At 51.7% G+C, this 9,145-nt stretch overlaps 1 protein-coding gene across 3 annotated transcripts in view; it reads left to right on the top strand.

Moving 5' to 3' along the window:
• The first annotated feature begins 316 nt into the window (after nucleotides 1–316).
• The window catches only part of LOC132396108 (aldehyde dehydrogenase, dimeric NADP-preferring-like), a 45,942-nt gene continuing 37,113 nt past the window's right edge, over nucleotides 317–9,145 (top strand). Inside the window, exon 1 of one of the 3 annotated variants that reach the window (XM_059973564.1) lies at nucleotides 317–369. The gene's annotated coding sequence lies outside the window, so the exon portion shown is untranslated. Of the gene's footprint in view, nucleotides 370–1,060; nucleotides 1,207–1,480; nucleotides 1,710–9,145 lie in introns of those variants that run through there. The other 2 variants (XM_059973563.1, XM_059973565.1) reach the window with 2 other exon arrangements.

Raw genomic sequence — 9,145 nt, 5'->3', positions numbered from 1 at the left:
GAATTTGACAATAAAAAGTGAAATTGACAATAAAATCAACACTGTTCTATGTTAACCCTCCTAAACCCGTGATCCCAAACGGGTGCTGCTGGTTACCTAAGGCTTCCTTATGGTTTATTTGGAAAAGGAAGGTTTATTACAAAAAACGTTGAGGCGGGTATAAAAAAAATCAAGGTCTCGCTACGTGTTGTCAGGTAAAATGTGCATTAATTTCCACGCGTGAAGACCTCGGAGAAGAGTGGGAAGCGCCGAGTTGAGGCACGTTGACAGCAAGACCAGCGATCGCGGTCGCGTTTTGAGTCGCTGTTGGTTTGTCCCTCGCCGGCCGCCGGAACGCAGCCCTGACGGCGGCATTCAGTCGGTGCGGAAGTAAGGAGCGGGGAGAGGGGGGAGGATGAGGGAGAGGGAGAGGGGAGGGATGAGGGAGAGGGGATGGGAGGGGAGGGATAAGGAATGAGGAAGAGGGGATGGGGAGGGAAGGGATGAGGGAGAGGGGATGGGAGGGATGAGTGGGAGGGGAGGGATGAGGGGAGGGATAAGGGATGAGGAAGAGGGGATGGGAGGGATGGGGAGAGGGGAGGGAAGGGATGAGGGAGAGGGGATGGGAGGGATGGGGAGAGGGGAGGAAAGGGATGAGGGAGAGGGGATGGGAGGGATGAGTGGGAGGGGAGGGATGAGGGAGAGGGGATGGGAGGGGAGGGATAAGGGATGAGGGAGAGGGGATGGGAGGGATGAGTGGGAGGGGAGGGATGAGGGAGAGGGGATGGGAGGGGAGGGATAAGGGATGAGGAAGAGGGGATGGGAGGGATGGGGAGAGGGGAGGGAAGGGATGAGGGAGAGGGGATGGGAGGGATGGGGAGAGGGGAGGAAAGGGATGAGGGAGAGGGGATGGGAGGGATGGGGAGAGGGGAGGGAAGGGATGAGGGAGAGGGGATGGGAGGGATGGGGAGAGGGGAGGGAAGGGATGAGGGAGAGGGGATGGGAGGGATGGGGAGAGGGGATGGGAGGGATGGGGAGAGGGGAGGGAAGGGATGAGGGAGAGGGGATGGGAGGGATGGGGAGAGGGGAGGGGACGAGACGAGGAGGAGAGGAAGGTGGTGGAGAGGGGAGGGGACGGAACTGGATTGGGAGGGGTGGGGAATGAATGGAGAGGAGCGGGAGAATTGGGTCATTCCCAGGAGGAACAAGAGCCCAGGATTGGAGGGGGTAAGTGCGTGGATGTTGGGTTGGATTTGGAGAAAGGGCTGGTATTGGTTGAGGGTGGGGAATAGGAACGCTGTGGTTTGAGGGGGAGAGAGGTTGATCAGCAGAGAGAGAGAGAGCGGCTATGCAGGGAGTATAGGTACCATATAGGTAGTAACAACATGAGATGTCGATCTCATAAAACTAAGGTGCTTTGAAATTTCCTGTAGGCCTTTACCTCTTCCACCTATTACCTCCTGGCTTCTCGCTTCATCCCTCCTCTCTCACCCCGTTTCATCAATCACCTGCCAGCTTGTTCTCCTCCCCCATTTTCTTAATCCGGCTTCTTCCTGATCCCTTTCCAGCCCTGGTGAATGATTTCGATTGTTTATTCCTTTCCCTGAATGCTGCCTGACTTGCTGAATTTCTCCAACATTTGGTGCGTGTTGACCAATATTACTTGATGGCTTTGAGATGAAGTTTGCAAACTTGGATTCATTATGGAGTAGAGAGTGTTGATGTGTTAGGTGAGACATTTTTTTGGTGTCTGTGATTTTTTTCTCTCTCATCTTTCATTCCCCTCAAATTTTAATGAAATTAGGTTATAGTTTTCCGAGCTTTATTAAGTTCTCTTCATTTTAGGTTCCAAATTTAACAGATGCACAGGAGTGACAGTCAAAGTTCAATGAATGTGTCACCATCTTGCTGAAATAGACCAAGATCAGCTTCAGGTCCCACACCACCAGGTTCAGGAATGGTTAATACTCTTCAACCATCAGGCATATGAAGCAGTGAGGCTAACTTTACTCACCTCAACACTGAACTGATTTCAAAACTTATGTGCTCTCTTGCAAGGACTTTACAACTCATGTTATCAATCTTTTTTTGTATTTGGCATTTGTTTTCTCTTTTTCACATGGTTGTTTGTCAGTCTTTCTAGTTTTTAGTTAATTCTATTCTGTTTCTTTTACTGAGAATGTCTGGAGGAAATTTCAAGGTAGTATCTGGTGACTTGTTCATAGTTGGAAAATAAGTTCACTTTGAATTTTGAAGGTAAGAGAGGAGCAAAGTTGGTGCTCGACAAGTGATTAGGAGCTGGCTCATTTCCTGGAGAGCACTGTCGTATTTGTTTGGGGGGGGGGGGAGGGAAAGATTTTCCATGTTTCTTCATGAATATCAGTGAGGTTTGCAGTGTTCACTGCTGTTTTCCAGTCTGTGTACTCTCCCTGGCCAAAGGTTTTCCCTTTGATCTATTTCTTTTTCTCAGCACCTTCATGTGATATTATTGTGCCCTTTTGTCCCCACAAGCTTCGATGTGGAAGCTTTGCTGAGCTGCACTTGATAAGAGTTCATAATTCTAGTCCAGTACCAAGGTTTCTCTATCTCTGCTGTCATGGCAAATATTTATCACGGTTACAGCATATTTAATTTTATTTTCTTTATTTGGTATGTTGTTCAATAACTGAAGCCAAGGTTGATTAGACTTTTTAATTTTCATATATTGCTCTTTGACTTGTTTTGAAATTTTTCCACATTTGCTTAAGCATCGTGTTCTCAGGGAGGACATGGCCGCAGCATTGAGAAGTGCCACAAGACAGGGGCATCCAAATACGAAAGAGTAGGGAGGGAGGGTCATAATCATGGAGCACCACTGCACAGAAACAGGCCCTTTGGCCCATCTAGTCCATGGTGATCCACTACTCTGCCCAGTGCCACTGACCTGTACGTGGACCATAGCCCTCCATACCCCTCCCGTCCAAGCTCAACAATGAGAAACAACCTGTTTCTCACCGTCGCTCTGAATAAAATTAAATTACAAATTTCACACTTCACCCTTAACCAAGTCTCACCCAACTCAGTGGAAAAAGCTTGCTTGCATTTACCCTATCTGTACCCCTCATAATCTTGTATAATTCCAACAAATCTCCACTCATTTTCCCATGATCCAGTGTATAAAGTCCTAATCTATTCTAAGTCCTAATCTATTCAAACTTTCCCTATAAGTCAGGTTCTCAAGTCTCAGAAACAGCCTTGTAAATCTTCTCTGCACTCTTTCAATTTTATTAATATCTTTCCTGGAGGTAGGTGAACAGAAATTGCATATAATACTGGTTAGCCCTCACCAACATCTTGTCTGGAGAGAGACAGTTCTTTTGCTTGTTTTTTTCCTTTCCACTCTTTTCTATAAGTGTATACCCCAGATAAATACTTCGTGGAGATTTGTGATATATATGATTATATGATATATATATACAATGTCTGAAATACATCTTATGGAAATGTTTGTTTGATGAACTTCAATAAAAAAAATTACAAGAAACAGGCCCTTCGGCCCACCAAGCCTGTACTGGTTGGGAAGTGTAAGGCCATGCACTCTGGTAGAAGAAATGAAAGGGTTGACTATTTCTAAATGGAGCCAAAATACAAAAAAAATGGAGACGCAAAGGGACTTGGGAGTCCTCGTGCAGGGTTCCCTACAGGTTAATTTGCAGCTTGAGGTTGTGAGGAAGGGTACAGAGTTAACCATCCCCCCGAGAAACACAAACTATTACTGTTGCTATGCTGACCAGGAGAAAGAGAGACGGTAAAACAAGCAAGAACATCGGCGACAGATAAGAGAGAGGGGGAAATTGCTGATTGACCGTATTGTGACTACTTTTTGAATTATTTACTGTTTCGCTGCAAGGACAATAGTTTGCTCATAAACATTCCTCAGTGGACTGAAGGAGTGGCCTGATTTGATGGATGCGGTCATTCAGGAGTGATGGATAGCTGAGTCCCCGTTGGTAGGGATAAAAGACAGGTCTGGAGAGACACCCTCCAGACATGCCAGTGGACACTGATTGAGTGTTGGAACCCACAGAAAGATGGGGGCTTTGAAGACCGAACCAGGAGGTCAGTCATTAAGGCTATCCGTGTAAAAGCAGGGCCGGTGGGGACTTGTGTGTGTGTCCACTCATGCCAGTGATGAGTCCACCACAGAAGAACAGTCTAGCAGAAGGACGGAGAGGTCATAACTGAATGACCACACCGATAACGACGGATTAAGGAAGCAAAGAAAGATTTGCCTGACTGTAGCTGTTATCTCTCTCTCCCCCTCTCCCCCTCTCCCATAACGACATCAGCACTCATGAACTGACCTGAACTTTATACTTTTTTGTGACAATTTATTTACCCCTAGACATCGATACAGCTTGTTTATTATTGATTATTATTATTCCTACACTTTTAGGTTTATTACTGCTAACTTGTTTTATACGTATATTTTCATTATTGATATGGTTTTGCTTATTTTTTTATTAATAAACACCTTTAGTATAGTACCACCAGACTCCAAAAAATTCTTCTCTCTCTGCTGGTTAGACACCCAGTTACAGGGTATGTAACAAATTGTAAAAATGCAATGTTAGCATGCATTTCAGGAAGACTAGAATATACAGTAAAAGCAAGGATGTGATGTTGAGACTTTATAAAGCACTGGTGAGGCCTCACTGGGAGTATTGTGAGCAGGTTTGGGCCCCTTATCTTAGAAAGGACGTGCTGAAACTGGAGAGGGTTCAAAGGAGGCTCACAAAAATGATTCCAGGATTGAGTAGCTTGTTATGTGAAGAGTGTCTGATGGCTCTGGGCCTGGATTTGCTGGAATTCAGAAGAGTGAATGAAGGGTGACCTCATTGAAACCTATTGAATGGTAAAAGGCCTCGATAGAGTGGATGTGGAGAGGATATTTCCTATAGTGGAGAGTCTAAGACCAGTGGACACAGCCTCAGAATAGGTGGCTGTCCTTTTAGAATGGCGATGAGGAATTTCTTTAGCCAGATGGTGGTGAATCTGTGGAAGCCAAGTCTTCATGTATATTTAAGGCAGAGGTTGATAGATTCTTGATTGGTCAGGGCATGGATACGGGGAGAAGGCTAAGAGGAAAATTGGATCAGCCATGATGAAATGGCAGAGCAGACTCGATGGGCCAAATGGCCTAATTCTGCTCCTATATCTTATGGTCTGGGCTTTCATTACACGTCCTAATATAACAACCGCCCATAGATTTTACCACTCGTACACACCGAGGGTAACTTATGCCAGCCTATTAACCCACCAGTCTGCATGTCTGTGGGATGTGGGAGGAAGCTGTGGCACCCGCACGGAGAATGTGAAAAAATCCCACGTGTGCTGCCCCCGAGATCAGGATTGTACCTGGATCTGTGGAGGCATGAGGCAGAGCCTCCACTAACTCGCACCGTGCCAGATGCAGAGCCTGTACTTCCCTGGACGAGTTGGTTTATTAGCACCAGTTAACTCCTTGGATATTGTTAGATGCGTGCTGCTTTTGAGGCAACGCACCTGTCACGAGGTGATGCCGGTTCCTGTTGTCAATGAGCATTAGCCAGTCATCCATCTGTGGAATACTCTTCTTTATCCGTTAGTATTATTGCGCGCTGTACTGATGTACGGTGTGTACTCTGTCTTTCACCTTGTTCCCTAAGGAATTTTCTCGCATTTAGCTGTAGAGTACTGATGCACCATCAATAACTCACTCTGAGAAGTGAAGGCGAGATATCGGCTTTTATTGACTGGAAGAAGGAACAAGCAGTGAGTGACCAGCATACTACATCCTGGAGACTGAGAGGCCGGGCTCAGGCCTCAATCGCCTTTATACCGGGGTCAGTGGGAGGAGCCACAGGAGCAGTCAGCGGGGGGGGGGGGGGGGGCGTGTCCAGACAGGTATATGTAGTTCACCACACTCACCCCCCCTTTGTTTTAAAAGAGTCCCCATGTGGCGAAGTTTCTTACAGGTTAAGTCTATCAGGTGGTCAAATCTGTCACTGCGATCTACGTAGCACCGGCTGTGATTGCACAGATGCCGGTGGTGGTGATCGCACAGGTGCCGGTGGTGGTGATCGCACAGGTGCCGGTGGTGGTGATTGCACACGAGCCGGTGGTGGTGATTGCACAGGAGCCGGTGGTGGTGATTGCACAGATGCCGGTGGTGGTGATTGCACAGATGCCGGTGGTGGTGATTGCACAGGAGCCGGTGGTGGTGATTGCACACGAGCCGGTGGTGGTGATTGCACAGGAGCCGGTGGTGGTGATTGCACAGATGCCGGTGGTGGTGATTGCACAGGGGCCGGTGGTGGTGATTGCACAGGTGCCGGTGGTGGTGATTGCACAGGGGCCGGTGGTGGTGATTGCACAGGTGCCGGTGGTGGTGATTGCACAGGTGCCGGTGGTGGTGATTGCACAGGGGCCGGTGGTGGTGATTGCACAGATGCCGGTGGTGGTGATTGCACAGGGGCCGGTGGTGGTGATTGCACAGGAGCCGGTGGTGGTGATTGCACAGGGGCCGGTGGTGGTGATTGCACAGGAGCCGGTGGTGGTGATTGCACAGGAGACGGTGGTGGTGATTGCACAGATGCTGGTGGTGGTGACTGCACAGATGCTGGTGGTGGTGATTGTACAGGAGCCGGTGGTGGTGATTGCACAGGTGCCGGTGGTGGTGATTGCACAGATGCCGGTGGTGGTGATTGCACAGGAGCCGGTGGTGGTGATTGCACAGGAGCCGGTGGTGGTGATTGCACAGGAGACGGTGGTGGTGATTGCACAGGAGCCGGTGGTGGTGATTGCACAGGGGCCGGTGGTGGTGATTGCACAGGAGCCGGTGGTGGTGATTGCACAGGAGCCAGCACAGATGCCGGTGGCGGTGATTGCACAGATGCCGGTGGTGGTGATTGCAGAGGGGCCGGTGGTGGTGATTGCACAGGAGACGGTGTTGGTGATGGCACAGGGGCCGGTGGTGGTGATTGCACAGATGCCGGTGGTGGTGATTACACAGATGCCGGTGGTGGTGATTGCACAGGAGCCGGTGGCGGTGATTGCACAGGGGCCGGTGGTGGTGATTGCACAGGTGCCGGTGGCGGTGATTGCACAGGGGCCGGTGGCGGTGATTGCACAGGTGCCGGTGGTGGTGATTGCACAGGAGCCGGTGGCGGTGATTGCACAGGGGCCGGTGGTGGTGATTGCACAGGGGCCGGTGGTGGTGATTGCACAGGAGCCGGTGGCGGTGATTGCACAGGGGCCGGTGGTGGTGATTGCACAGGAGCCGGTGGCGGTGATTGCACAGGGGCCGGTGGCGGTGATTGCACAGGTGCCGGTGGTGGTGATTGCACAGGAGCCGGTGGCGGTGATTGCACAGGGGCCGGTGGTGGTGATTGCACAGGAGCCGGTGGTGGTGATTGCACAGGAGACGGTGGTGGTGATTGCACAGGTGCCGGCGGTGGTGATTACACAGATGCCGGTGGTGGTGATTACACAGATGCCGGTGGTGGTGATTGCACAGGTGCCGGTGGTGGTGATTGCACAGGAGCCGGAGGTGGTGATTGCACAGGTGCCGGTGGTGGTGATTGCACAGATGCCGGTGGCGGTGATTGCACAGGAGACGGTGGTGGTGATTGCACAGATGCCGGTGGCGGTGATTGCACAGGGGCCGGTGGTGGTGATTGCACAGGAGCCGGTGGTGGTGATTGCACAGATGACGGTGCTGTTGATTGCACAGATGACGGTGGTGGTGATTGCACAGGAGACGGTGGTGGTGATTGCACAGGTGCCGGTGGTGGTGATTGCACAGGGGCCGGTGGTGGTGATTGCACAGGTGCCGGTGGTGGTGATTGCACAGGAGCCGGTGGTGGTGATTGCACAGATGCCGGTGGTGGTGATTGCACAGATGCCAGTGGTGGTGATTGCACAGATGCCGGTGGTGGTGATTGCACAGATGCCAGTGGTGGTGATTGCACAGATGCCGGTGGTGGTGATTGCACAGGAGCCGGCGGTGGTGATTGCACAGGAGACGGTGGTGGTGATTGCACAGATGCCAGTGGTGGTGATTGCACAGATGCCGGTGGTGATGATTGCACAGGTGCCGGTGGTGGTGATTGCACAGGGGCCGGTGGTGGTGATTGCACAGGAGCCGGCGGTGGTGATTGCACAGGAGACGGTGGTGGTGATTGCACAGATGCCAGTGGTGGTGATTGCACAGATGCCGGTGGTGATGATTGCACAGGTGCCGGTGGTGGTGATTGCACAGGGGCCGGTGGTGGTGATTGCACAGATGCCAGTGGTGGTGATTGCACAGATGCCGGTGGTGATGATTGCACAGATGCCGGTGGTGGTGATTGCACAGGAGCCGGCGGTGGTGATTGCACAGGAGACGGTGGTGGTGATTGCACAGATGCCAGTGGTGGTGATTGCACAGATGCCGGTGGTGGTGATTGCACAGGTGCCAGTGGTGGTGATTGCACAGGAGCCGGTGGTGGTGATTGCACAGGAGCCGGCGGTGGTGATTGCACAGGAGACGGTGGTGGTGATTGCACAGGAGCCAGTGGTGGTGATTGCACAGGGGCCGGTGGTGGTGATTGCACAGGTGCCGGTGGTGGTGATTGCACAGGAGCCGGCGGTGGTGATTGCACAGGAGACGGTGGTGGTGATTGCACAGGAGCCAGTGGTGGTGATTGCACAGGGGCCGGTGGTGGTGATTGCACAGGGGCCGGTGGTGGTGATTGCACAGGAGCCGGTGGTGGTGATTGCACAGGAGCCGGTGGTGGTGATTGCACAGATGCCGGTGGTGGTGATTGCACAGGGGCCGGTGGTGGTGATTGCACAGATGCCGGTGGTGGTGATTGCACAGGTGCCGGTGGTGGTGATTGCACAGGTGCCGGTGGTGGTGATTGCACAGGTGCCGGTGGTGGTGATTGCACAGGAGCCGGTGGTGGTGATTGCACAGGTGCCGGTGGTGGTGATTACACAGATGCCGGTGGTGGTGATTGCACAGATGCCGGTGGTGGTGATTGCACAGGAGCCGGTGGTGGTGATTGCACAGATGTCGGTGGTGGTGATTGCACAGGGGCCGGTGGTGGTGATTGCACAGGAGCCGGTGGTGGTGATTGCACAGGGGCCGGTGGTGATTGCACCG

The sequence above is a fragment of the Hypanus sabinus genome, chromosome 6 (assembly GCF_030144855.1).
Source record: "Hypanus sabinus isolate sHypSab1 chromosome 6, sHypSab1.hap1, whole genome shotgun sequence".
Classification (NCBI taxonomy): Eukaryota; Metazoa; Chordata; class Chondrichthyes; order Myliobatiformes; family Dasyatidae; genus Hypanus; species Hypanus sabinus.
Note: the sequence above shows the minus strand (reverse complement) of the source record. Positions and strands in the feature narration are given on the sequence as shown.